The sequence below is a fragment of the Phascolarctos cinereus genome, unplaced genomic scaffold, assembly GCF_003287225.1.
Source record: "Phascolarctos cinereus isolate Bilbo 61053 unplaced genomic scaffold, phaCin_HiC Scaffold_7;HRSCAF=346, whole genome shotgun sequence".
NCBI lineage: Eukaryota > Metazoa > Chordata > Mammalia > Diprotodontia > Phascolarctidae > Phascolarctos > Phascolarctos cinereus.
Window position 1 is genome coordinate 132,184,367 of NW_027556180.1, and position 27,319 is coordinate 132,211,685.

General features: G+C 35.2%; 1 long non-coding RNA gene across 1 annotated transcript; it reads right to left on the bottom strand.

The window, feature by feature from the left end:
- Window positions 1-19,318: 19,318 nt before the first annotated feature.
- LOC144454751 (uncharacterized) lies at window positions 19,319-22,706 on the bottom strand. Its single transcript, XR_013483265.1, has 2 exons — window positions 22,248-22,706; window positions 19,319-19,878 (listed from the first exon to the last, which is right to left on the bottom strand). It is a non-coding gene; the product is annotated as an uncharacterized LOC144454751 (long non-coding RNA).
- Window positions 22,707-27,319: the final 4,613 nt, after the last annotated feature.

Sequence of the window (27,319 nt, forward strand, 5' to 3'; positions counted from 1 at the left end):
TAAATGATATATAACTTCTATCTTCTGGTAAAACATATTAGTATAAACAAAACCAAACAAATAAATAGCTATTACAAAAACACATTTGTTGCCTTAAACTTAATGCAATGCTGTTTGTCTGATTCACATGACATGAACTGGAAAAATCTTAAGTTTCAATCAAAATCATGTTTTCCTTTGAAGGTGTTTCCTCACAGTAACACTAACAATAAGGAAAAAAACTCATTAAAAATAATAATTTAAAGAACAAAGTAACAAACAGTATGTTCTAACTTTATACTCCTCAGTGAGATTCCTGTTCAATTGTTTAAAATATCTACTCAGGGCACTGAAATTACTTAGGGCCACTTGGTTACCAAATAATGTAGCACGGAGATTAACTGAATGATGAAAGACAAAGACAAAAGAAACAGAATAATTTGGTCTGATCTCTTCTCTTTTACTATGGAACTTAACTGTATTTTGCAGAAGGTATCCTTATAATTTCTTCTAAGTTCTTGTATTCACCAATACTCAAATGGTTTTGTGACCACTTTTTACGTACCTGTTCCCACCCTGAGAGATTATTGTTCCTATTGTCCTTCCAATTTCATCATAGGAGGTATATGCAATGTGCTGAATATCTTCATTATTTCTCTAGTCAAAATTAGAATATCAGTGGAGTCCATAGCTTCCTCCTTGTGGCCAGACCCTGTTCACCTGTGATTTTTATTATTATTATTTTAATGTATGAAAAATAGACATAAAACTTTTGATTTTCTCTCACTTAACATTTTCAGTAATAATAAGAATGATATTTTCTCCATTATTTTGGTTTCATACATTCCCTAGAAACCCTGTGAATAGATTCCCTAGCTGTTTTTCTTGTCTAATATTTTAGTATCATTTCCAAGCACTTTAGCACTAAGATGGCTTCAAATGTGGTATGATTCAGCTATCGTTGTGATAGTGAAAATAGTTTGTGATAAAACAACAAATCACATTTCCCCCCAATTTTAGCTAAGTAGAATTTTAGATGTATTAAAAGTTTTACTAGATGAATCCATAAGATATTAATTGTCCTAGTGTGATTTTTAGTTATTTTCAGCAAGTAGTTTGAGTAAATATTAGCTATATGATGCCAAAATGCAGGATGGGGCTTTAAAATAACATAATTACTTTGCACATTTGACTTATGGAATCAATGACATTAAAATATGATCACAACTAGTGGGGCAAAGTTATGTCTCAAGGACCTTATTATTGTACTTTTAAAATTCAAAATAATACTGCAGTCTCATTATTTTGAGCACAACAAAAAGCAAGCAAAAGGAAATAATCTGTAGAAAAATCTGCACGTGGATATTTCAAGTGTGTAATCATATAAGACTATAATAAAAATATAATTGGTTGCAAAGATGCATGCTTATGATATGCCATAAAATGATACCATAAAAATTGTTCTTTGCTTGTTAAAAGCTGGCTGTGGTTCTTGACAATTTTAATGGGGAAAAAGAAAGAAACATATTTTTAAAGATAATTATTTAATCCATTAAAATTTCAAACAGTGACACATCACACATTAAACAAAGCAACCAAAATGCAATGGTTATAATTAAAATCCTCTAAAAACATGACACAACGGTCAAGAGAAAAATCCCCAAAGGCCTTATTAATTTTATGTTCTCGATATTTGAAGTAACATGAAATCTCTCAGAGTATTATTAATTGCTACTTTTTGTTTCATAGTGTGTATCCTACTGTTTAGTGATTGAAGTAAGTAGCTGAGTTCACCAAAATTAGTAAGCAAAAACATTCTTTCTAATTATGCTATCAGTAAAATTTCCTTAAGCTTTTAAAAAAATAAATTATGATAATCACTTCCTGTTGGATTTATTTTCTTCAATCTTTGTATGTTCACATTGTATTCTTCAATAGATTTTACAAGTGGAATCATAAACATATTACCTATATTATATCAAAATCAGTATTGGATGCGTGAGCAGTGCTCATTTTTATGTATTATATGCATGCCTCTACAATTTTCAATGTAATTTAAGTAAACCTTGAAATTAAGGGATGAACATAAATTCAGTGTCAATGAGAAATAAATATCCACTTCCCTTTATAATTAGCCAAGAAATGTATAGAATTCTGATTAATATTTTGAAAGCATTTGATTCTGACAAGCATCTTTTCCTATAGAAAAATAAAAGATAAATAAAAATCAAGTTATAACCTTTATTCCAACTGATTCATAATAATTGATTAAATTCTCATACAGGCAATTTCATTTGTATCTTAAATAATTGGACCATGGCATGGGCAATCCAGCTATTTATGTCATTTTAGCACCCTACTCTGATAATCACATATCAGTTTGACAGATTTCCTAGAAATTTACTGTTATCATTTCCCCAGAGCCCAAATTCATCATAGGTTTCTTGATTTTCTGGAATTTAACCTTCATCTCTGTCTACAAGTCAAAGAAATAGTGAGCTATTTACTGACTTTGGACAATCTAGGTGACTTAAAAAAATTCATTTGTGTAACTTACGCTTTAGACTATTACATATTTATAGGCAAGTAAATTCTTTTATTTATTTTAAGAAGTTTAAATAGATGACTACAAAGATATTAATTGTTATAGTATGTTTCTTGGTTATACACATGTATATATAAATATGCAAATACATATAAACGTAGATATAGATACACACAGACAGACATGCATATATCAATATATATTTGTCAAAATTGCTTGCCTTAATCTAATGTTCATTCTTACTCTGAGGAAGCCTTACCTAGGCCTGTCATGCATAAGGGTTAAAAAGCAACAAAATATTTATGTATAATTAAAATATGAACTATCCTAATAAAACAATTAAATGAGTAATCTTCAAAGTTAAACACTACTTCCATCCATCTCCACAATCACCGCATCAGGAACTCAGGAAAGTATTATAGGCAGAAGAAATTTAGGAATATTTTGAGAGGCAATTATTTCTTTTACAGAAACAGTCTCATACTTCAAAAGGCCAAAAATAAATAATTCTCTCTACATCTCATCCACAAACATAATGAACTCCTAGAGGCAGAGTGGCAGTGGGGAGGTGGGGTATGCTACCTATGGAGGAACAAACTGACCCAGATCAGAAATGGAGTCAATTACTTAGTAGGTTCCATCCACAAATTGTCACTTGAGCAAGCCCAATTTAAAAGAAAAAGAAAAAAAAGATAGATTATCCAAATGAAGCAAATAATCTGAAACCTTCAAAAAGAAAAATGTGTTTAATGAGTTAAAGATAAGCAACACAAGTTCTCCAGCAAAAGTTCTGAATTAACAAAGATAAGTTTCCAGAAGAAAAATATGTTCTGCTTCTTATTAACAGTACAGAATGAATTACATGAATGGTATTAGTGCAATCAAGTTCCCTAAAAAAGTACTTTCAGGAAAGATTTAAAAGAGAAGCAGATAAAATAAATATATATAAGACCAAAAGTCCATTAACTGTAAGCTGTTCCACCCAGTGTACATGTGCGCAAGGTCATACCCAAAAGCCTGAAGACAAACTATACCAGTAAGACCTCTATTCAGCCTGACCTCTGATAAAGAGTCCAAAGTCAATTTCTTAGCTCTAAAATGTGGGAGTCACATAGCAGACAATAGTTCACAGCCGTAGGATGTAGGTCAAAGCCACAATAAAAGATAGGTTGGCTCTTCATGGGACTGCAGTGTCAAAGCCACAATAAAAGATAGGTTCAGCTCTTCATGGGACTGCCTGTGGAAGGAGACTCCGTGAAGGCATTCCTTTGTGGGAGCCCTCCAAGAGACATGGGATCAGTATAAAATCCTATATCCAAGTAGAGCTTGTAAAGGCCACAGTAGTGCCTTACAATCCTCACATTGAGGATTGTACAACCATCAATTAATCAATTAAAAAAAAGTTTATTAAACATTATATGTTAGGCACTGTACCACATCCCAGAGATTGAAATACAAAAAATGAAACAATCTGTACTCACAATGACTTTACATTCTAATGTGTGAAAACAAACAAACACACAAACAAACAAATAAATATAGAAGGATAGTGAGCCTTCCATAGAAAGAGGAGGCAGTTCAGGTGAGAAAATAAATAAATAAGAGAATATATTTTTCTTTTAAGATGCATCTAGGACATCCAGTTTAAACTCTCCAATAGACAAATACTGATTCAGGAGTGAAGGTCATGTGGACGTATGAATCTTGGACTTAGAGAAATGATAATTAAAGTTGTTGAAGCTAAAGAGGTTACAAAAAAAATAATTTTCTGAGAGAAGAGAAGATGTCCAAGGATAGAAACTTGGGGAATGCTTATAGACCATGATGCTTATGATAATCTGGCAAAGGACACCCTAAAAGAGACATGAATTATTTGGGAAATAATGTTTACGTCACTTTTCTCACAATAACTGATGACTGCCTGTTTGTAGACCTGAGCCTATGAGTGAATAATTCTAAATATCTGGAGAGTATGAGAATTATTACTTTTCTTTTTTTAGTTTAATATAAATTTATTTATTTTTAGTTTTCAACATTTACTTCCACAAGATTTTGAGTTCCAAATTTTCTCCCCATCTCGTCCCTCCCCCCACCCCAAGATGGCATGCATTCTGAATACCCCTTCCCCTAGTGTGCCCTCTCTTCTATCTCTTCCCCCCTTCTCTTATCCCCTTCCTCTTCTGTATTCCTGTAGTGCAGGATAGACTTCTGTACCCCATTTCCTGTATTTCTTATTTCCCAGTTGCATGTGAAAACAATTTTTTTAAACGTGTTTTTAAAACTTTGGGTTCCAAATTTTCTACCTTCCTCCCTCCCCACCCACACTCATTGAAAAGGCAAGCAACTCAATATAGGTTATACATGTGTAGTTATGCAAAACACTTCCACAGTAGACATGTTGTGAAAAACTAACTCTATTTCCCTTAATCCTATCCTGCCCTCCCATTTATTCTATCCTTTCTTTTGACCTTGTCCTTCCTCAGAAGTATTTGCTTCTGATTACCCCCTTTCCCAATCTGCCTTCCTCTCTATCATCCCCCTGCTCTCTTGTCCCCTTCTCTCCCTGTTTTCCTGTAGGTTAAGACAGATTTCCATACCCAATTGAATGTGTATGTTATTCCCTCCTTAAGCCAAATCCTATGAGAATAAGATTCACTCATTTCCTCTCACCTTCCCCTGTTTCTCCTCTACTGTAAGAGCCTTTTCTTTTCTGTTTTTTTTTTGTGAGATAATTTACCCCATTCTACCTCTCCCTTTCTTCTTCTCTGAGTATAATCCTCTTATCCCTTAATTTTATTCTCCAGATATGACCCCTTAAACTTCAACTCACCTTCTGCCATCTATCTATCTATCTATCTATCTATCTATCTATCTATCTATCTATCATCTGTCTATCTATCTATCTGTCTATCTATCCATATAATTTTTTTCCCTCAAACTGTCCTAATACTGACAAAGGTCTCACAAGTTATAAATATCATCTTTCCATGCAGGAATGTAAACAGTTCAACCTTAATAAGTCTCTTATGATTTCTCTTTCCTGTTTACCTCCTCATGTTCCACTTGAGTCTGGTATTTGAAAGTCAAATTTTCTATTCAGCTCTGGTGTTTTCATCAAGAATGCTTGAAAGGCCTCTATTTCACTGAATGGCCATATTTTTCCCCTGAAGGATTATACTCAGTTTTGCTGGGTAGGTGATTCTTGGTTGTAAATCTGTCTCCTTTGCCCTGTGGAATATTGTATTCTGTGCCCTGCATTCCTTTAATGTAGAAGCTGCTAAATCTTGTGTTATCCTTATTGTGTTTCCACAATACTTGAATTGTTTCTTGCTGGCAGCTTGTAATATTTTCTCCTTGACCCGGGAACTCTGGAATTTGGCTACAATATTCCTGGGAGTTCTCCTTTGGGGATCTCTTTGAGGAGGAGGTTGGTGGATTCTTTCAATTTCTATTTTGCCCTCTTGTTCTAAAATCTCAGGGCAGTTTTCCTTGATAATTTCTTGAAAGATGATGTCTAGGCTCTTTTTTTGATCATGGATTACAGATAGTCCAATAATTTTTAAATTGTTTCTCCTGGATCTATTTTCCAGTTCAGTTGTTTTTTCCAATGAGATATTTCACATTATCTTCTATTTTTTCATTCTTTTGGATTTGTCTTATAGCCTCTTGATTTCTCATAAAGTCAGTAGCTTCCAATTGCTCTACTCTATTTTTTAAGGAAGTATTTTCTTCAGCAATCTTTTGGACTTTCTTTTCCATTTGGCCAATTTATCTATTTAGAGCATTCTTTTCCTCATTGGCTTTTTGGACCTCTTTTGCCATTTTGGTTAGGCTATTTTTTAAGATTTTATTTTCTTCAGTATTTTTTTTTGAGTCTTCTTTAGAAAGCTGTTGATTTGTTTTTCATGATTTTCTTGTATCACTCTCATTTCTCTTCCCAGTTTTTCCTGTACTTCTCTTACTTGCTTCTCAAAATCTGTTTTGAGCTATTCCATGGCCTGGAACTGATTCATACTTTTTTTGGAGGCTTTGGATGTAGGAGCTTTGACTTTGTTGTCTTCTGGTTGTATGTTTTGATCTTCTTTGTCACCAAAGTAAGATAATATAGTCTGACTCTTTTTGTGCTGTTTTCTTATGATCCTGGCCAATTACTTGAGTTTTAAACACTTTGTTAAGGTAAGAGTCTGGTTCCAATGTGGAGAATGTACTGTCCTAAGCTTCAGGGATTTGTACAGATGTTTTAAGAGATACTTGTAGGGACCTGTATATTTTCAGTTCTTCCAAAGTGGTATGATAAGGGGCGAGGTGTTTATTCCTTTCTTGGCCTGTGCTCTAGTCTATTAGTGACCACAAGCACTCCTTTCTGTCCTGAACTATGAGGAGTGTTTTCTCTTCACAACCACTACTCTTCCACACCAGCGCTCCTCCTTGCCCCAGGATTGCCACCCAGAACTGTGACCCAAACCCAAGTAGGAGCAAAGCAAAAGATTTCTGCCTCAGCACTGGCAAATAGATCCCTTCAATCCCCTTCTGATCAGCCACTGGATTCACCCTCAGTCTGTGGGCTGGAAGCTCAGGAAGCAGCTCAGCTCTCAGGAACTAGAGCTGAGACCCCAGGCTCCTCTCTCAGCACTTCAGAAACAGACTTTTCCCACTGACCTTCTCAGTTGTCTTTGGCATTCATGGGTTGAGAAATATGGAAACCGTCACAGCTGCCTGCATTTGAGTCCTCTGAGGCCTGCTCCAGGTTCACTGCTGCATGCACACCCATGCCACACTGTGCTCCTCTCCCAGCACAGTGGGCTATACTTTTCTGATCAACCATCCAGGTTGTCTTGGGCTGGAAATTTGCTTCAAACTGTCTTTTTGTGGGTTCTGCTGCTTCAGAATTTGTTTAGAGCCATTTTTTACAGGTATTTGGAGGGTTTGGGGGAAGAGCTGAAGCAAGCTACTGGTTTTACTCCTCCATCTTGGCTCCACCCCCTGAGAATTATTTCTATAGTCACATACAATTGTCACAGGGGAAATGGAAAGACAAGTGGAACTGTGTGATTTAAAAAAAAAAAAACTAAGGAAAGCTGGATATTTATAATAGCTAAAAAAATAATGAAAGAATAGTACCACAATCCTAAGTTTTCATTTATTTGTTTCATCTTATATGTTTTTATATGTTTTTTCAGTGACCTACATGATTAGTGAAAATAGTAAACTGGTTATTTTAATGATTTTTTTTTTAAATAAAAGTCATTCAGAGCTAGATTGTGTAGTAAACTATTGTCAATTAGTTATCCACACCTGGAGTAAGCACATATATTCAGGGTACTAAAGCATCTATCAGTATCTAAATTCTTGGCATAGGTCCCAGGGGAGTTAATGAGCTTGAATAAAATAGCAAGCTTGTGATAAATAGCAAGCCTTATAGTCTTTCACCTAGGTGACAATTCCAGGCAAAATAAGGGAGGGAAATAGAGCATTTTTATTTAAGGTTAATAGCAAGTGCTGAATTTGCCTAGATTTTTGTATGCCCCTTGGTCATTATTTTAGGGGTAGAATGGTTGAACAAAACTTTGACTTGTAAATGCAAAACACAATGAATAGATAGCTAAAATGCTCATTTACCATTACATTGACTTGACTCTTATTCTTGATTTCCTATTGTGCTGATTCACCAGATACCAGGGTTTGAATTTTGAAAAAGTTTAATCACTTGTTTACACAGTTCTACTGGAACCGGATTAAAAAAAAGTTAATGGAAAATATTCTTTCACAGAAGGACGACTTAAAATTGTGGTATTGGTTATTTAACTGGGAGTAGGCCCCCAAGATTTACAGTTCTACATTTAAGCAAGATTTATAGCTCTTCTCTACTTTCTTTAAGGGAAGGACCATGACCAACTTGTTGCATTTGGAGTGGATGAAGTTGAATGAGGAGGGGAATGTCTGCTTTTTTAAAGAAAGATGCATGTTTTTGTTCTATTAATTTCTAAATTAATAAGCACCCACTTGTCTAAAATTAATTAATATTCCTATAAAATAGCTTATCATGAAGGAAGTCGGAGGTCCAAGCATATTAGTATAAAAGGTCTTTGCATGCATCATCATATTTTATTCTCCTGCCACTTATCAATTTGCTTAAGATATAGAAGCATTAAAAAGAAGCAATTATATTACCCTTGACCATTGTCTTTGCAATTGTTAGACCAAGAAATTATATGTTGTGTATTAAAGATAAGAGAAGCTATTTCAGAATGTCAGATTTGTCAAAGGAAGACTTAGAGATTGCTGAATAAGGGGTATTAAGTTAGAAGTCATAAAATTAGTATGTGAATTTTGTTTACTCTTATGTGTTTATCATATTCTACTTTGTATTAATTATAACTCTTTATTTCCCTTAATAAACTAAAACCTCCAGAAGGGTAGGGACTTCGGTACACCAATCTTTGCATCTGTGCTTTTGAATTTATTTGGAATTCTCCAATACGCCTTCCTTCCCCAAGAAACTCATCATTGGGAAATCTCATTATCCTGCAAGATTGAATTAGCTTTAGTATTCACACCTTATCAGTATTCTCTGTCCCTCTGATTTGACCCTCTCACTAGCAGGAAGAAATACTATCTCTAGGGTCTCCATTTAATGAAGTCATCTCTCCATTTCTCACTAGCTACCCTGCCTTTGTACTTCTTTGGACTTCTCCATTATACCAGACACCTTCTTCATCTATGGTTCACCCTTCACCTGCTTTTCAGCTTCTCTTTGTGTGTTGATTGTCTTTCTTTCTCTTTCTTTTTTTTTCATACTTTTACTCCAGTAATTAGCATAGTGCTTGGTAAATAATAGTTGCTTGTAAATCTTTATTGACTGTTATCTTTCTCCCATTAATTTTAAGGTCTCTAGGAGTAAGGGCTGTCTTTTTTTTTTCTGTTGAATCCCCAGGGCTTAGCAATGTCTGGCACATAGTAGGTACTCAATAAAAGCTTATCGACTATTGATTGAGTATGGGTCTATGGCCTCAAACATAGTGCCTTGCACATAGTAGGTACTTAAAGATTTTTTCAATTGAATTGAATTGACTAAGAAGATAGAGTATTTCACATTTTTAGTGAAAGCCAGATTAAGTTAAAATGATATACATAATCTGCTGAATATGCTTGATTACAGATTCTGTCAGATAACTGCTATAGTATATAGTTGCCAGTGATTATTTCTAATGGTGAGAAATTAATAAAATATTTTATGAGATTAAGATATTCATATCTGAGATGTGATTAATTAGATGAATAATTAATGGGTTTTAACCATTTTCTTAGCACTAAACCTACTCAGACAAATGCAGCTGAAATCTTGTTTCCAACAATGGCATTAAAAGGTATAAAATCATTTTAATTACACTAGGGCTTGAGATCCCTGGTATCTAAAAATCAGACTATTATATGATTAGATATTCCTGCTTTTTTTTTTAGCATAACACAAGATGGCATATATCTTGTGCAACTAAAGATTTACATATATATATATATATATATATATATATATATATATATATATATATATATATATATATAATTATATTTCAAGACTTCATTGGTCAAATTTCAAAAAGTTCACAGAAAAGATATGTGGTATATCATGGTGTGGGACTATGAAAGGCAAATCAGCCAAAGAGGGATCAGAGACTCTTAAAAGTAATTCTAATAAAACATGGTAAATAATTTTGGTCAGGAAGAAAAAAGCCACTCAAATAATATTTTCAGTAACTATGCTTTTAAAAGATATTCAAAAGATGGAATTGAGGACACAATGTATGAAAAATTATTTAAAAGAGGCAAGAGTCTGTAATGCTAAAAACAAATAAAGGTTTAGATTTGTGATGCAAGAAATGCTAGCAAAGAGAGGATTGGTTCTTAAAAAGCAGTATCAAGGGTAGGAAAAACAAGAGAAGAATGGATTCACATGTTGGATGGAATGAAATGATAGAAACAGCAGAGAAGAGAAGCTTGCTCAACTCTCTCTCTTTATATATATATATACATACACACACACACATATGTGTGTGTGTATGTATACATATGTACATACTTTTACACATACACATATGCATACATATGCATACATATATACATATGTGTATATATGTATGTGTATATGTATATATATGTCTATTTTTTTCCTGTATGCAGGAAAATGAGCCTTAAACTTTAGATGATAATATGCTATAGTAGCAAGAACAATGTATTTTGATTCAGAAGACATTGCTTTGCTTGCCAGACATTTTCTGTGTTACCTTGCTGAAGTCAACTTCTCTAGATTTCAATTTCTTCATTTGTGTAACTAGGAGGTTGGATTAGATAGCCTCTAAGGTACCTTGCCTGTGTAAATCTCTGATCTAAAATTCATGAAATGATAGATGAAACTATAAATATATAAAAAGACAAGTCATCTTCAATGAAATCAAGTCACCTGAATAGAATAGATTAGATCACAGGGTACTAAAACAATTTAAAGATTATGGCAGAGCAACTGTCAAGTGATATTTTAAGAATCTTGTTGAGAAGGCATGGGACATGCTTTAAGAGATGCCAGCATCCCAATATTTTAAAGGGAAGAGAAACCAGAACATTCTTGACACTGATTTCTAGAAAAAAACCTAATTTATCATTTAAGCACTGGTTACTGATCACAAAGATTAGGAGATATCATGACAAGACATCACATAGGCCCATCTACAATAAGTCATATCAGTAAAACCATGCTTTGTTTTGCTTGCTTTCTTCCTTCTCTACTTCTTTACTTCCTTCTCTCTTTAATTCCTTCTTTTCCTCTCTTTATCCCTTCCTTCCTCCCTCCTACTCCTCCATTATTTCTTTCTTCCTTCCACCCTTCCTTCCTTTCTTTTTCCATCTCTTTCTTTCTTTTATTCAATGTTTTAGTATGGATTTAAAAAAAAAAAGTTTTATGATATCCTAATCTAAAAAGGCATGGCGGGGAAGCTAATTGATGATATTCTTAGGTAGATTTGGCTCTGGTTAGATGTTAAAAGACAAAGAATGTTGATTAATAGATCAATAACTACCTAGACAGGTCATGAAGTGCCGTAGGTTGCTGTCTATCTTTTTCTGTCTTTAGCATTTCTATCAATAATTTAGGTGATTAATTATATAGCATACTTATTAAAATTGCAGATCACGTAAAGCTGTGAGAAAGAACTAGCACAGTGGGTGACAGAATTGCAATTCAAAAATATCTCAACAGGTAGAGCAATGGAGTGAACAAAATTTAATAAGAAGAAATTGAAAGTTATGAATATAAAGTTTTTTCTCCCATGGTTTTACACACAGACACAGACACAGACACACATACAGACACAGACACACACACACACGCGTGCGTGTGTGTGCAAAATAAATGGCTAGACAGCAGTTTCAATTGCCAAGTGCCATTCATTCTACATGCAGAATATTTTTGATATTCATTCTTCTTTTACTACTCATGCAAATGACCAACACCCTAATTCAGGACCTCATCACCTTTCACTTGGACGAGTTTAATAGTCTCTTAAGTAGTGTTCCTACTTCTAGTATCTCCTCTTTGAAATTCATTTTTTTGTACAGCTGCTAAAATAATATCTCCAGGGCACAGGAATAATCATGTCATCCCAGGTCCCAAAATTTTCAGATTTCCCTCGTTGTCTCCAAGGTAAAATATAAGTATTTAAAGCCCTACTCAATCAAGTGCCAACCTACGCAAATAATTTTGCAAATCTCTAAGTGCTATATAAATAAATGATTTTTTTTTGCTAGTAAGCAGAGTTCAGTTGATTACCCCCACCTCATTTAAAAGTAAGCATCTTGGTGAGATAAAATTTTTCTTGATTGTATCAACCAGAACTAGGTGTAGACCTAGACATACTGAACCGAAGATATATCAATTAAGTACAACATAAGGTCTGTTATGACATGTATTTTGCCTCAGAAAGTTATGAAAACAGAATCTAGTTCAAACTTTATTTGATATTTTGAGGGTTTGGAAGTTGAAAGAAAGGAGTAAATGATGAGCAAATCAGGAACACAAAGTCAACTGGTGAAAGATAAAGAGGAAGTAGCATTGATCTGTGGCAGAGAAAGGAGAGACTGAGGAGAATCACTTTATTTTCCTCAGTTCTCAGCTGTTTCATAGGCAACATCTTAAATAAACTATTGCTGATTACATTTCACAAATCTAGTAGTATGTACCTATTATTAATCTCATTATTATCCTGTGGCAAGGTGTCCTTTTATTTGCTCCCAAAAGATTTCAATATGTATTTAATGTTTGTGTATTCTAAGAATATCCATTAATCCTTTCCCTCCTTTTGTCTGAGTTGTGTTATTTTTATAAGTATTTTAGAATAATGATGGGCTGAATATTTCATTAATATTCTGTAGTTGTAATCTTTCCAGGGATAGTGTCCACATCTGTTCACTTATTTTACAGTTCCAACAGTATATTTTGGCTGTGTTTTTATAGGCATTAATTGTTTTGTAGATATTTGTCTCATTTAGTTTTGGTTTTAGGATACCAGTTAGTCTACACAGATTATTTTTTTTTCCCCTAAGAAATTTTACATTTTTTCTGGTTTGTTTAGAAGAAACCAAGGTGTATTTTCACATTTCCTTAGACCTTTAGTTCAATTTGACCCCTAGGCTCTAGCTCAAAGCAATCTTTATCTTCCCCTCCTTAACTCAGAGTAAGAATTTTATGTTTATTGAATTGAAATGACATTATTATTTCACTGGGGAAAGATTCCATTAGCTGAAGATATAAAACTCATCTTTTAGAAAGCTATATAACTTGATGTCATACCTGTAAATTAATTGATGAATGGATTTGAGACTATGCTGAACTATATGGGGATGAAACTGCCTTCACGACTTTGATTTTTTTGTCATCGTTTCGGCACTGGGTTTTAGAGTTTTGGCACTGTATTTTAGAGTTTTAAGTAGAATTAAATGGAATTAAACAACTTTCCAGGTTGACATGAAATGCTCTAGCTTTCTCTTTTTATTTGACACAACTGTATATGTTTTCAGAATGTATATTTTAGAATGTATTTCAAAATAAATGCATATACATGCATATGTGTGTGCCTGTGTTCTACAATCCAATGACTGTAGAACTGAAGCAAAGACTTTGTGATAATCAATAAAGTTAATACATATAGATATAGTGTTCCAGGACGAGTTATTCAATAATTGCTGAATCACTAATGAATTGTTTTTTAAACCCCTGCAAAGTTTTGGTACGTTCCTTTTCCCCCTCAATCAATATATTGTGACATAACTGTTTATACATTTTCTTTTTAGTAAAACAAACTATTAATTGATTTGCATAAATGACATAAACATGATTGATCTCTGTTTGGATGGGTTTTCAATGATCTCATCTTTTGAAATTAAATATATGAATGAATTATATTAAGAAAAATAAGACCAAGCTTGCAACTTAAAGGAATCTGGCAGTGCTTTAGTAGCAATTCATGCTCAACTATGAAGTGTTCTAGTCAATGATGACACATTTTACCCAGCCATGTTGCATTCAAGTTTACAGAGATTCCAGAGTTTTATTTAGCTCTCTTGACAAAAGTATTCTGTCATTCATTATCTTAATGTTGCTCAAGCTTCCTATTTCTTGTTGGATCAAGGCTGTATTTTCATTTTACTATGTACTTCCTGCAACCATGTAGATTGCCAGAATTTTTTGTAATCTTTCTTTTCAACTCTTTCTCTCCTCTCCTCCTCCATCAGTTCCTCCTCATTTTTTCCCTTTTTTCTTTCTAATCTCTCATCTCTCTTTGTCTCTGTCTGTTTATCTCTGTGTGACTTTCAAACTTCTGAAGTAAGGTTTTGTTTTTCTTTTAATTGATGGTAAATTATTATTTTGTTATTTGTTACTCATGTAGTTTCAACATACGAGGTAATGATATTTCTGAAGTAATCTGGCATATCTTGGCATCTTGTGTTGCCAGAGCATAAAGAAATATTTCTTCCTCAACTGTCTTTTATGTCAAGGTGACCAACATCTCAGTCCAGAAAAAGACTAGCATAACATACTCTTCTACCCAATGTATTTCTTAGATTTTTGAAATGCAAGTAGTTGAATTTCAGAAACTCAAGTGCTAACCCAATCTGTGAGATTCCAAGAATCTAATTTTTTTTAAAGGTTTTGTACTCCTAGTAGACCTTCACAGCTTCCTAAAATACTCACTTATTTTTAATATCATGCCATTATCACTAGCGATCCTACCACTGACCCTCCTTGTCCTAATTGGTGCAGGTCACTGGGTTTATTAATGCACTGGAGGCTATCTGACACAGGAGATTCAATGACACCTGCAAAAGCTGGTATTGGGAAGGAAGCCAGTCCTGGAAGAAGAGCTGGAAGGTATGCAGACAATTAAATCATGGCAACTAAAGTCTAGATAAGTGAGTGAGTGAGTAGGGCAAACTCTGAACAGCATAGTGCTAGGGAAGGAGTGATGTGAAGAGGAAGTACATTTCTTTATATTAATATATTGAATATTCTCTGTTGTTATAAAACTGATCCAATACAAGTAACTCAATTAAATTCATGTTAAAAAGAAAGGGACATTTTATTTTATTCCAAGTTCCTTATTAGTCCATGGAGTCTGTGATGATATCAACCAATATCAACATGAATAACACCATAATGTCTGAAATAAGAAAGTTGATTCTTCCATTGTACTCTACACTTAGATATATCATCTCAGTTCATTTATTTGAAAAATAAGCTGATTGAAATAGATATCTTCTAAGAATCTTCAGGCTCTAAAGTTACAACAAAGTAGCAATAGTTGAATTAGGGGGGAAAAGCTTCCTAATGGTTTTCACTGTTTTGGAATGAATAGGATGGACTGAACTGATAGGCAGGTAATTGTTTCACTGTGAAGTCAGAGGTTGCTTAAACACTTATCAGGGATATTATAGACACATCTTTCTTTCAATAATAATTAGACTTGATGACCTTTGAGGGCTCATCTAACAATGTTTTGATAATATGCCAAATGCAATTTGTGATTCTACTGTTTTGAAATAAATTGTCATTTGAGTTTTAAAATAGGCACCTCTTTCTATTTTTAGCAGATTATGTTGAAATTTTATAAGTGGACAGAGAAATGTACATCTAAAAGTCATAGAACCCCACTTGTTAACATTTTTGCAATGATTATTTTCACAGTAATGTTACTTATCAGCCTTTCAGAAAATTTCAAATGTAATTTCTCAAACTTGCCAACAATGAGAGCATGAGTGTCTAGGGAGCATAGTATGAAATTATAATAGATGCAGAGCTTAAATGGACCTTCAAACTCATGCATTTTAGCCCTTTCACTTTATAAGTAAGGATAATGAAGCCCAGGGAGTTTAAGTGATTTGTCCAGGGTGTATTAATATGATTTAATGAGGTTCGGATTCGCTCCTATAAATGACACTCTCCAATGCACCAGAAAATAATAGGAAATAGATAATTTATTTAGAAGAAGTAAAGCACAGATAGTTTGAATTTGCATAGAAAGCATAAATAATAAGAACAATCAATAATATAGCACCGATCAAGAGAGTCGGTAATGGAAGAGAATACATCACCAATTCAAGGGAACCTCCAAAGTCAATCAACGGCTGGGAGCCCCGTTGCAGCCAGTACAAACTTGAATTGTGTAAAGATTTTCCCGGGCGAAGCGTCCTTCCCGCGGGTGAGGCTCAGCGGGCTTACAGGACGCAGTGTTTTTATATTGTTCTAAACAAAGAAGGCTTGGGGCCAAGAACCCTTTTTGATGCTTGTGCTATTCATGGTTTGTCCAATACACATCTGACCTTAGCCACGCTCCCATCCGCCTGAGGCTTGGTATTTTGTTTTTTAATAACATCACGTCTCACAAGGAGAGGAGCCAACCCTCCATGTCAACGTGACCTAGGAATGGCTAGTTCCTGGAATGCTAGGCCAAGAACACTCAGGAGATATGGAACGGTCATGACCGAGATTTGAACTGAACCTATTTATTTGAGTGATCTTATTAATTTAAAGGGGAATTTCCAATTTCCATTTCACTTGGCCTTAAGATCATGAGAATAATAGGTGAGGGGCAAAGGTGTGACATGAGTGTATATAGTGCGTATTTTGGTATACATACAACAATTGCATATACAAAGACATAAAAAGAACAAAGCAAGTAGTAGTATGGGGGTAGCTAAGGAATTAAAATACATAGTAGCAGTAGGAGATTTAAAAGAAAATCATACCAATGATGATTAGTATCTGAGATCACTAAATGAGAAGCTTCGACTAGTCTTCCTGCAGCTATAAGAGTCTGTATTCGATGTTCATTTAACGCGCGTTGGTTGGACTCTAATAACTTTTTGATTTCAGTCGACTGATTCAAGATGTTCATAAGGGGATATAGAGATAGAGACACATGAGGTAGAGGCAAAGATTGGGGTACCCAAGCAAAATTTTTAACTAGGTTAGTGTCTGGTGGAAAGTAAAAATCATTTCCTTGCCAGCGTAGGAAAGATACATTGGATAAGCAACCAGAAAATGGAACAGTAGTAATATCTACAGATAGAAGGTCAGAGTGATTATTAGAGGCTATACAAACATATTGAGTAGATACTTCATATATCATAGAAAAGTTACTCACTGGGTATAAAGTTAGATCACACAAATTGGATGAATGTGAGAGAAGGCAGGGTTCCATCTGCCGAGTCATCATCCCACAAACAATCCCTCCATTAGTTACAACACAATCAGACAGAGTATGAGTTACATTATACCAATCTATATAGTTTCCATAGATATGATAAAGCAAAGTATTTATGTAAGACAAAAGGTATTACATGAAATTGACACATAACAGTCCAAGTTAACTTGGTAGAGTATAATAGTTCCAGCGCACCAAAGTGGAGTGCATCTAGCATTCTCAGGTTTTTGCTTTTTCCATACATCTGACAAGTCAAGTATATCGTTCCATATGTGAGAGTTACCTTCCTGTAGTAATCTTTGGGCATTTTCCTTCTGTATGAGGGTATATAAGTTTTGCAAGGAACATTTAGTCCAATTAAATAAAACACTAATGTTTTTCATAAGGTGTAAATTAACGAGGATGCTATTATTAAAGACTTGTAAAAATTGGCCTTGATATTGTAATGTATTTTGGTGTGGCAGGATCGTTGTGGGTAACCATTGGGCATTCACAGTCAAAGCTTGAGAAACATCTTGTCCAGCACTGCGCAGTCTGCTAGCCAAGGTCTCAAGGTCTATAGAATTAACTATACCCAAACCAGTTCCTGCACCACCAAGTAATGTATCATACCAAGCTCTTTTTTTCCTGACACAACTTTCTAAAGAGGGAAAAGTTACATTATAATAAAACACTATTTTGTGTTGCAAGATAGAGGTGTTAGTACATGAGCGGGGGACACGAATTATTCCAGGAGGTTTCGGAGTCACAGGTACAACCCATACTAATTGGTTTAGATATTCTTCATACAGCCCATTGGAGGTGTTACGACAATAAAAATATTTTCTGTCGTCCGCTTGTGATAGTGAGACAGTGTAGGTGGAGTTTACTTGTGTCCAATTATATGTTACAGATCTTAACCTTTTAGGAAAATATGGACTAGGTGGCCAACTTGTAAGGGTACAGGATATATTGGTACCGTTTGCTGCAGTAACAGTTAGATTAAAACTAGTTAAATTGATTCTCATTAGGGGAAATAGAGGGGCGTCCCAAACTTCTACGTTGAATGGTATGCATGTACAATTCATGATGTGGGTGTTGTTTTCACCAGCGTAGATGGAATCAGTACGCGGTCCTTGCTGAGGATTCCCCACTGGAATACCTGGAGTCATGCCATAGTTAGCGTATAGCAGGCAAACACTGTAAAACACTTAATATCGTAAAAACATTTGGGTTAGTGGGACATGATACCATTTATCATCACCAGGGTATACTACTATGGCAGTATTAGTGTTTCCTTGTGCTATGAGCTCAGCTGGCCTTGGTCTATCAGATTGATGCTTCTTTAGCCAAACTTTAGTACCAGGAATTGCCTTTTCTGGTATCCAGGAGATGTCACTATTATTAGAGCTCCCAAATCCCTGATCTCCTCTTTCTGTGGAGTCAGGAGACCCATTGATTTTCTGCCACGAACCATTTAAATAGGGTAATATCACTAGTTGACAAATTCTCTCACCAGTCTTACATTCAAAAGGTTCGCTTTCATGAGAGTTATGTAAACAAACTTTAATTTCTCCTCTATAGTCATTGTCTATGACTCCACCCAAGACATGGACTTGGTTGTTTAGGGCTAAACCAGATCTAGAGAACAATTGTCCATAGTGTCCTTCAGGGAGCTTAACTCCTACTCCTGTAGAACACAGTTGTTGGCCTAATGGAGGAATATGGACATCATGAATTACATATAGATCATACCCAGCGGAGCCTAAAGAGGCATGCCAGGGCTGCCTAGCATTCTCATGTAAAGTCCACCATTGAATGGTCAAGGGGGATGAAATTCTCCTTATTTGTAAATTAGGAGTCATCATTCTTGAAAGAGGAGTCCCACCCCCATCAGTCAGAGGCCTGTTATTTAATTGCTTTAAGGCCTCAAACAAATTTTCTTTCCATCTCTTCAAATCATGGTTCTCACTTAATTTCTTTAGTTTCTCCTTTAATAATCCGTTCATTCTTTCTATCAAACCAGCGGCTTGGGGATAATATGGTATATGGTAAATCCATTCTATATTATTATATTTACAATACTCATCTATATCCTTACCTTTAAAATGTGTACCATTATCACTCTGTATTTGTAGGGGGGTCCATAATAAAGAGAAATAATATCTAGGGTTTTACAAGTGTTTTTCTGGGTAGCCCGTTTATAGGGGCAGGCAACTAATACCCCAGAGTAGGTGTCCACACAAGTGCAGGCATATTGACACCCCTGACTAACAGGTAATGGTCCAATATAGTCTATTTGCCAAATTTGAGCAGGTAAAGACCCTCTAGCCAATTCTCCAGTGATTTTCTTCGGCACAGGCCGATGAGCAAATAATTGACATTGTATGCAGTTTTGTACTATTTGCTTAAATAGATCCAGAGGTATGTTAATCCCTCTGTCTAATGCCCACCTGTAAGATGCAAGAGCGCCAAGATGTCCTGCGGTGATATGGACCCATTTTCCTAATTGTGTTTCATTTTCCTCTCTGGGGGTGACCTTTAAAGCTTTTCCTTGAAGTTTGGATAATTCATCAGCACGGGCATTATACTCACGTTCCACAGAATCTTGATTCACATGGGCATCTACATGAAATACAGATACATTAGTACATTGACACCATTCCCATATTTGTTCCCATAATTCTTTTCCCCACACATCTTTGTCTCTAATTTTCCATTCGTGTTTCTTCCAAATTGGCATCCAAACTGCTAGGCCATTGGCTACGGCCCAGGAATCAGTATATATATTAACATTGGCCACCTTGTTCCTTTTGAATTACTTGATAGACAGCCACTAATTCGGCCCATTGGCTACTCTGGCCTTCACCAGAGCTTTCCAAAATAGTATTGCATGAAGGTTATAGGCTACAGCTTTCCAACATCGCTTAGATCCTATATATTTAGCCGAGCCATCAGTAAACCAAGCATGCTTCTTCTGCTCGGGGGTTAGAGAATCATATCCATTATTCCAAGAAACAGGTGATTGATCATAAGACTTTGGTGGTATATCAATATCATTTGAATGTTTTGGTAATTCTAATACCTTTTCATGCAAGGTGGAAACACCCGATCTGCCTGTCTTGACTCTATTTTGCAAATACCATTTCCATTTAATAATTGATGATTCTTGGGCATGTCCTATTTTATGTGAGGCGGGGGTCCCCATAATCCAACTCATAATGGGTATGGCTGGCCTCAATACAACTTCATGGTTTAAAGTTAAATGTTCTGTCTCTACCAGGGCCCAATATGCAGCCAATAATTGTTGTTCAAAAGGAGTATAATTTTGGCCAGCAGGTGGCAGTTTCCGCGACCAAAATCCTAAAGGAACATTCCTGCCCTGTTGTTTTTGCCATAAACTCCAATCAGCATATCCATGCAAAACTGTAACTTGCAATTCCATCGGCCCTGGCTGTACAGGCCAAAGATCCAGGGCAGTTTGAATAGCTATTTTGGCTTCCTCAAAGGCTTTCGATTCTGTTTCCCCCCATTCAAATGCATACTTTTTCCGGGTAACTTTATACAATGGCTTCAAAATCTGACCTAAATGAGGAATGTGATTCTCCAGAAACCAAACAACCCAACGAACTTTTGAGCTTCTCTTTTGTCCCTAGGAGGTGAAAAATCTAATATTTTTTGCTTGGCCTTGGGGAGGATTTCTCTATGACCCTTATTCCAAATTATTCCTAAAAACTTCACACTTTGAGCTGGACCTTGAATTTTATCAGGATTAATCTCCCATCCCTTCTCCTTCATATTCTATTAGTTGAGTTAATCTTTTCTCTACCACCTCTTTATTCTCTGCCTGTATTAAAATATAGAGGTCAAACTCAAAAATTTTAGACAATCCTTGGGGTCTAGCCACACTCCTCCAGCTCCCCCATCACTTAATCTTACAAGCCAGGAGATTGCAGGCTCTCCTGATCGCTGTGAAAACCTACTAAGCAAATCAGTAATTTCTCTTTGGGAGTAATCTTCCGTGATTTCAGTCACCCGGGGTGGGTTAGCTCCCTCCTTTTCGGCTTTTCTCCTATCTATCGGCCGAGCTTCCCCGTCTACAACATCCGGAACATCTTCCTCTATTACTTCCCCCCACCTATCATCATCTTCATCCCAAATATCACCTTCCCAAGTATCAGGGTCCCAATTCATATTTGCTGCGGCGATTACAGCATGCACTTTCCTTTTACTCACCCTTCAAATTTTCTACACACACTCCTCTCTCCTACATGCTTAAACTTCCTTGCCTTTCTTTCTAATGATTTAAAATCCCCTTAAAACCTGTACATATCTCATTCCTTTCTAATTCTGACCTAACACTTCAACAATCCTTCCCAACTTGCCCTCTACCAACCATATAACCTAAGTAATAAAGTATTCTTCTCTCTTTCCCTCTCCCATCCACGCACTGCTTTGAAGCTGCTGTTACCTGGGGAGGGAGAGGGGGAGAATGAAGGCAACTTTTCAGAGTCCTGCTGCAGCCTTTGGCTGTCTGGCTGCAAACAACCCAAAAGGGAGGGAAATGATGTACTGGTCGTATCCCCCCATTATCCCTGCTGGCAACCGGCCCATCCGTCGCACCCCAAACGAGAACCCCCAACACCCCCAATCCTCACTAGGTCCTGTACACTGTGACCAGGTTTTTGCGAGCGAGGAAAACGGAGGGTCCTCCCAACCGGGGACCTCTACCGGAGCCCGGGGCTCTTAAAGAAAGGCATTTATACAGCGAATCCTGTTCGTGACGCCAATTTTGTATTAATAGGATTTAGTGAGGTTCGGATTCGCTCCTATAAATGACACTCTGCAATGCACAGAAATAATAGGAAATAGATAATTTATTTAGAAGAAGTAAAGCACAGATAGTTTGAATTTGCATAGAAAGCATAAATAATAAGAACAATCAATAATATAGCACCGATCAAGAGAGTCGGTAATGGAAGAGAATACATCACCAATTCAAGGGAACCTCCAAAGTCAATCAACGGCTGGGAGCCCCGTTGCAGCCAGTACAAACTTGAATTGTGTAAAGATTTTCCCGGGCGAAGCGTCCTTCCCGCGGGTGAGGCTCAGCGGGCTTACAGGACGCAGTGTTTTTATATTGTTCTAAACAAAGAAGGCTTGGGGCCAAGAACCCCTTTTTGATGCTTGTGCTATTCATGGTTTGTCCAATACACATCTGACCTTAGCCACGCTCCCATCCGCCTGAGGCTTGGTATTTTGTTTTTTAATAACATCACGTCTCACAAGGAGAGGAGCCAACCCTCCATGTCAACGTGACCTAGGAATGGCTAGTTCCTGGAATGCTAGGCCAAGAACACTCAGGAGATATGGAACGGTCATGACCGAGATTTGAACTGAACCTATTTATTTGAGTGATCTTATTAATTTAAAGGGGAATTTCCAATTTCCATTTCACAGGGTTACATAGATAAGCGTTGAAATTGAGATTGAACCCAGATCTTTTTTTTTTAATTTAGTATTTTATTTTTCCCCAGTCACATATAAAAACAATTTTCAACATTCATTTTAAAAACTGAGCTCCAAATTATCTTCCTCCCTCCTCACCTCCCTCATTGAGAAGGCAAGCAATTAGATATAGGTTATGTATGTGTATTCATGCAAAATGTGCTTCCATATTAGTCATGTTGTAAAAGAAATCATAGACCAAAATAAAATCGAAGAAAAATAAAGAAACAAAAAAAAATGCTTCAATCTATATTCAGACTCCATCAGTTCTTTCTCTGGGAATGAATAACAGTTTTGATCATAGGTCTTTCAGAGCTGTCTTGGATCATTGTGTCACTAAGTATAGCTAAGTCATTTATAGTTGATCATCTTACAATAGGGTTGTTACTATGTACAGTGTTCTCCTGATTCTACTTATTTCACTTTACATCAGTTAATGTAAATATTTCTAGATTTTTCTGAGAGCATCTAGCTCTTATAGCACAATAGTATTTCATCACAATCACAAACCACAACTAATTTATCCTTTCCCCAATTGAGGGGTGTCCTCTCAATGTCCAATTCATTGACACTAGAAAACTGCTGCTATGAATATTTTTGTACATATAGGTTCTTTTACTTACTGTTATTGCTAGAATTCAGATATTCTTGACTCTGATTCCAGAATCCGAGATACTATGCATGCCATAATGCCTCAGAGTCTGCTCAAAAAAAGGATCAAAATTGAGAAAGAAAATCATTTTGAAGACAGTTAAACACATGATCTACGAACTTTGATGCATAAAACATGTCTACTTATTATATAATGCTTATGTTGTTCATGTGATTCCATTTACTACTTTTGTTCTCTTTAATCAATTATTTTATTATTAGCTGGCAGTGCTCTTGTTATTTCTTCCAAGATGTTACTTTTTTCAATAAAATGTGATTCCTAAATCACCATGCAATATGAACATACTCCTTCAGATAAATAGGATGTATGTGAATAAGAAACTTTTGTGTATTCATTTGCTTGTTTATTTTTAAATTTCTTTTACATAAAGATTTCACTCCAACCAACTAAATTTGAGAAGTTGGAAAAGTATACTATCAAATTTGATTCATGGATACTTCTCCCTACCACATAAGGGTTTATATTTTAAACAAACAATATATACAGTATAAAAAGAAACTTAGAAAACATAAGGGAAATAGCAAGGCAGAGAAAGCCCCAAAACCTCTTAAGTAAAATCTACATCTTTTTATCTCTACGATACAATGTGACACAGATAAGATTGACTTGAAGGTGAGATGTAACTGCAGAATTCTTTCCCAAAGTCATGCGAGTCTAGCAAATTCATTTTCCTTCTTCCCTCTTATGGGCTTTCAAGAAGAAAAGTTTGGGGCTGAAGGATTAGCCCCAGCAGATTCACTTATTTGATGAGTGTCCTGCTTGCTCTGCTTGTTCTCAGGTTCATTGATCAGGATGATTGCCTTCCTCTGCCCAGAGCTATGCCAGGCAGCCAGAGGGAAGGATTCATTTGCTGCAATTGTGAGTCCATAGGGCAGGGCACGTCTTTGAATGCACTGCCAACCAACCAGCACACTATGTTCTTTAATTAAAAAAAATAATAAAATAAGCCAAACAGTCCCTGTGTCAGGAGGAAATCCCACTCCACTCTGATTCCACAACAGTGATACTGGAGTTTGAAACAGCCAGTGAACTTTGTTAGATGAGAGAACAGTTTCCCCATAGAAGTGAGAGATGAAACGTTGTTTGAAGGATTTAAATCAACAATGAACCAAGTGACACAGGACTGGCTGAAGGAGAAAATAATGATTTGACTAAAAATGATTAAATGTGAATAAGGATATTTTTCCTCTAAGAGGCTTTGATTCAATTGTTTCATTCCCCATACTTCCTCCCCCTATCTCTCCATGCAATGGGGGAAAATGATTTCTGCAATACCAAGAGTTGAAAAACAGTTGTCTTGAATTATAGTGTTGTGCCTATACACACACACACACACAATATCCCATATATGCGCACACATGTATATATATATATATATACATGTATGCATGTATACAGATATGCACATACATATTTGCACACACATGTAAACATAAATGTATACACATGCATACATATATGTCTGTGTATATATTATGTGTACACATATACGAATATATTTCCAAATGTTCCTGAAATGTACATATTATTAATTAACCTATTTGATAGAAATTATTGCAATATGAAAGGATTTTACAGTCTTTGGACACTGGAGACGTCAGTCTAAGTTTGTAGAGAGACATAGTATTGCCTAAGCCATTATGCATAAGTGACATTCTTCAGCATGGTTCTTACATTGAGTTCAAAGTATAACAAGACATAAATCAGTTCTTATTTTTTTTAATACAACAAAAAATGTACCTTTAATAGGCCAATTAATGGAATCATCAAAAGTTAAAATGAACAAATACCATATATTACCAAGAATAATAGTGGAACTGCTAACAATTCTTAATTTTCTTTTTTTAAATTTTTATAGAAACCCCAGTTTTAAGTAGAAAATATATAGAAAATTTGCCATTATAATTGCTGTACACAACTTTGACATAACTATCCTTTCTGTTCAAACAATCATTCTGTCCTTTGTATAGCAAAACCTTACTAAAATTTGATGCATTAATTTTTAAGTCATGATTGTTGAGATTCAGTTAGAGCCAAAGCTAATTTTATGCCACATGTCAAATGAAAAGATTTCCCAAACAAATGGACCACAAAAGGATTCCTGTGAAATTTTAGCCGTGTCTAAGAGAATATATGCATTTAAGCTCTTTAGTGACAGCAATTTATGCATGAAAAAATATTCTTATTACAAATGATTCTTTTTAATTTACCAAAGTAGTGGCTCTATTTGGCCACACTCTTCAACAATCAGTTTGTGCTACTCTAAATACTTGTAAAAATATTTTCCTTTCCAACCTTCATGGAAGTATATTCTCTTTGCTAGTATGGAGCATAAGCAAAAAAGCTGGAGGGATTAGTGTAAATCCATTAGCATTACCAAGCACTTACTCAGCACAGTATTTCAGGTGCCTATCTCTACATTAATTTCAAGAAATGATTTAATCAATGTAAATATTATACCCCACAAACACATTATAACCCTAACATACTTTAAACATAATCTTAAAATTATTAGATGTTAAAACTAGCAAACAAAATTTTAAAAAAAATCATTTCTTGGTGCTTAAGCCAATGGTTAATAATCCTCCCAAACTTAATTGGCTCTCAGGTAGTGTATAGAAAGCTCTTCTATCACTGAAAGCTGTCAGATGTTGGTAGAACCTACCAGCAAATGTAATCTGCTGGTGTAGTATGCAGGCTTAGTTTCTACTCCATGATGAGGCAGTAGAGTAGAACTTTAAAGGACATTATAATCATCTTTGCTACTGGGATAATAGTGTCATAGATTTGAGGCAAGATGGTACCTCAGAAGTCACTCTATCATTTTGTACATACAGAAACAGGCATAGGGAGGTTAGTCTCAAATTATATAGGTAGTAAATATCTGAGATTCTATTTGAAATTCAATTTTCTGACTCCAGCTTCCATATTCTTTATATTGTACCACAACGATACTCAAATTCAAAGTAAAATACATGTCAATTAAAAGCTTGACTGGTGGTAGGTTGGCTCTGTCAGTTTAACATGGAATGACCATGCAGTTAGAAAGGCACTAGGACATGGTGAATAGAAGGTTGGTTGCATAGTTAGGAAGACATAGATTTGAGTCTAGCCTTTGACATATTTAATGATATTTATACTTATAATTAACATGTACTAATGAATAACTGTAAGCAAGTTATTAACTGTTCAGGGACTCCTACATAACTCTCTAGAGAAGTAATAGAAGGAAGGTTACTACTAGAAGTTTCTTACTCTGATGAAGTCATAGATTTAAAAATTCAATATGATACTGATACCTAAATCAGGAAGAGTAAAACAAAGAAAGGAAATTGTAAATTAATTTATTTAATGAATGTGGATGCAAAAATCCTAAATAAAACACTAGCTAAAAGATTACAATAATATATTATGAAGGTTATATATTATACTAAGCAGAATTTATGCTAACAATTCAGGGTTGGTTTAACATAAGGAAAATTATTAACATAATTGATTATATCAATAATGAAAGTTAAAAAAATATGTGATTACATCAATTGACACAGAAAAAAAGTTTTGATGAAGTATAGCACTCATTTCTATTAAAAAATAGATTTTTCCTTAAATTTGTAAAAAAAAGAAACATTCACCTAAAACTTTCAGCAAACATTATTTGTCATGGGTATAAACCAGAAGACTGCCTAGTAGCATGAGGTGCAAATTTTTATTTTCAATTTTTTTTTAATGAAGTATATGTCAGCTATGTGACTTCAGGTTTTATATATATTCATAGAAATCAATCATTTTTGCTTAAGATAATAAGTCTCTCGAGATTAAATACCAGGTCAGGATAACTTTGTATAATTCGTAGCATAGAACTTGGTATATCTTGACATTTAACAT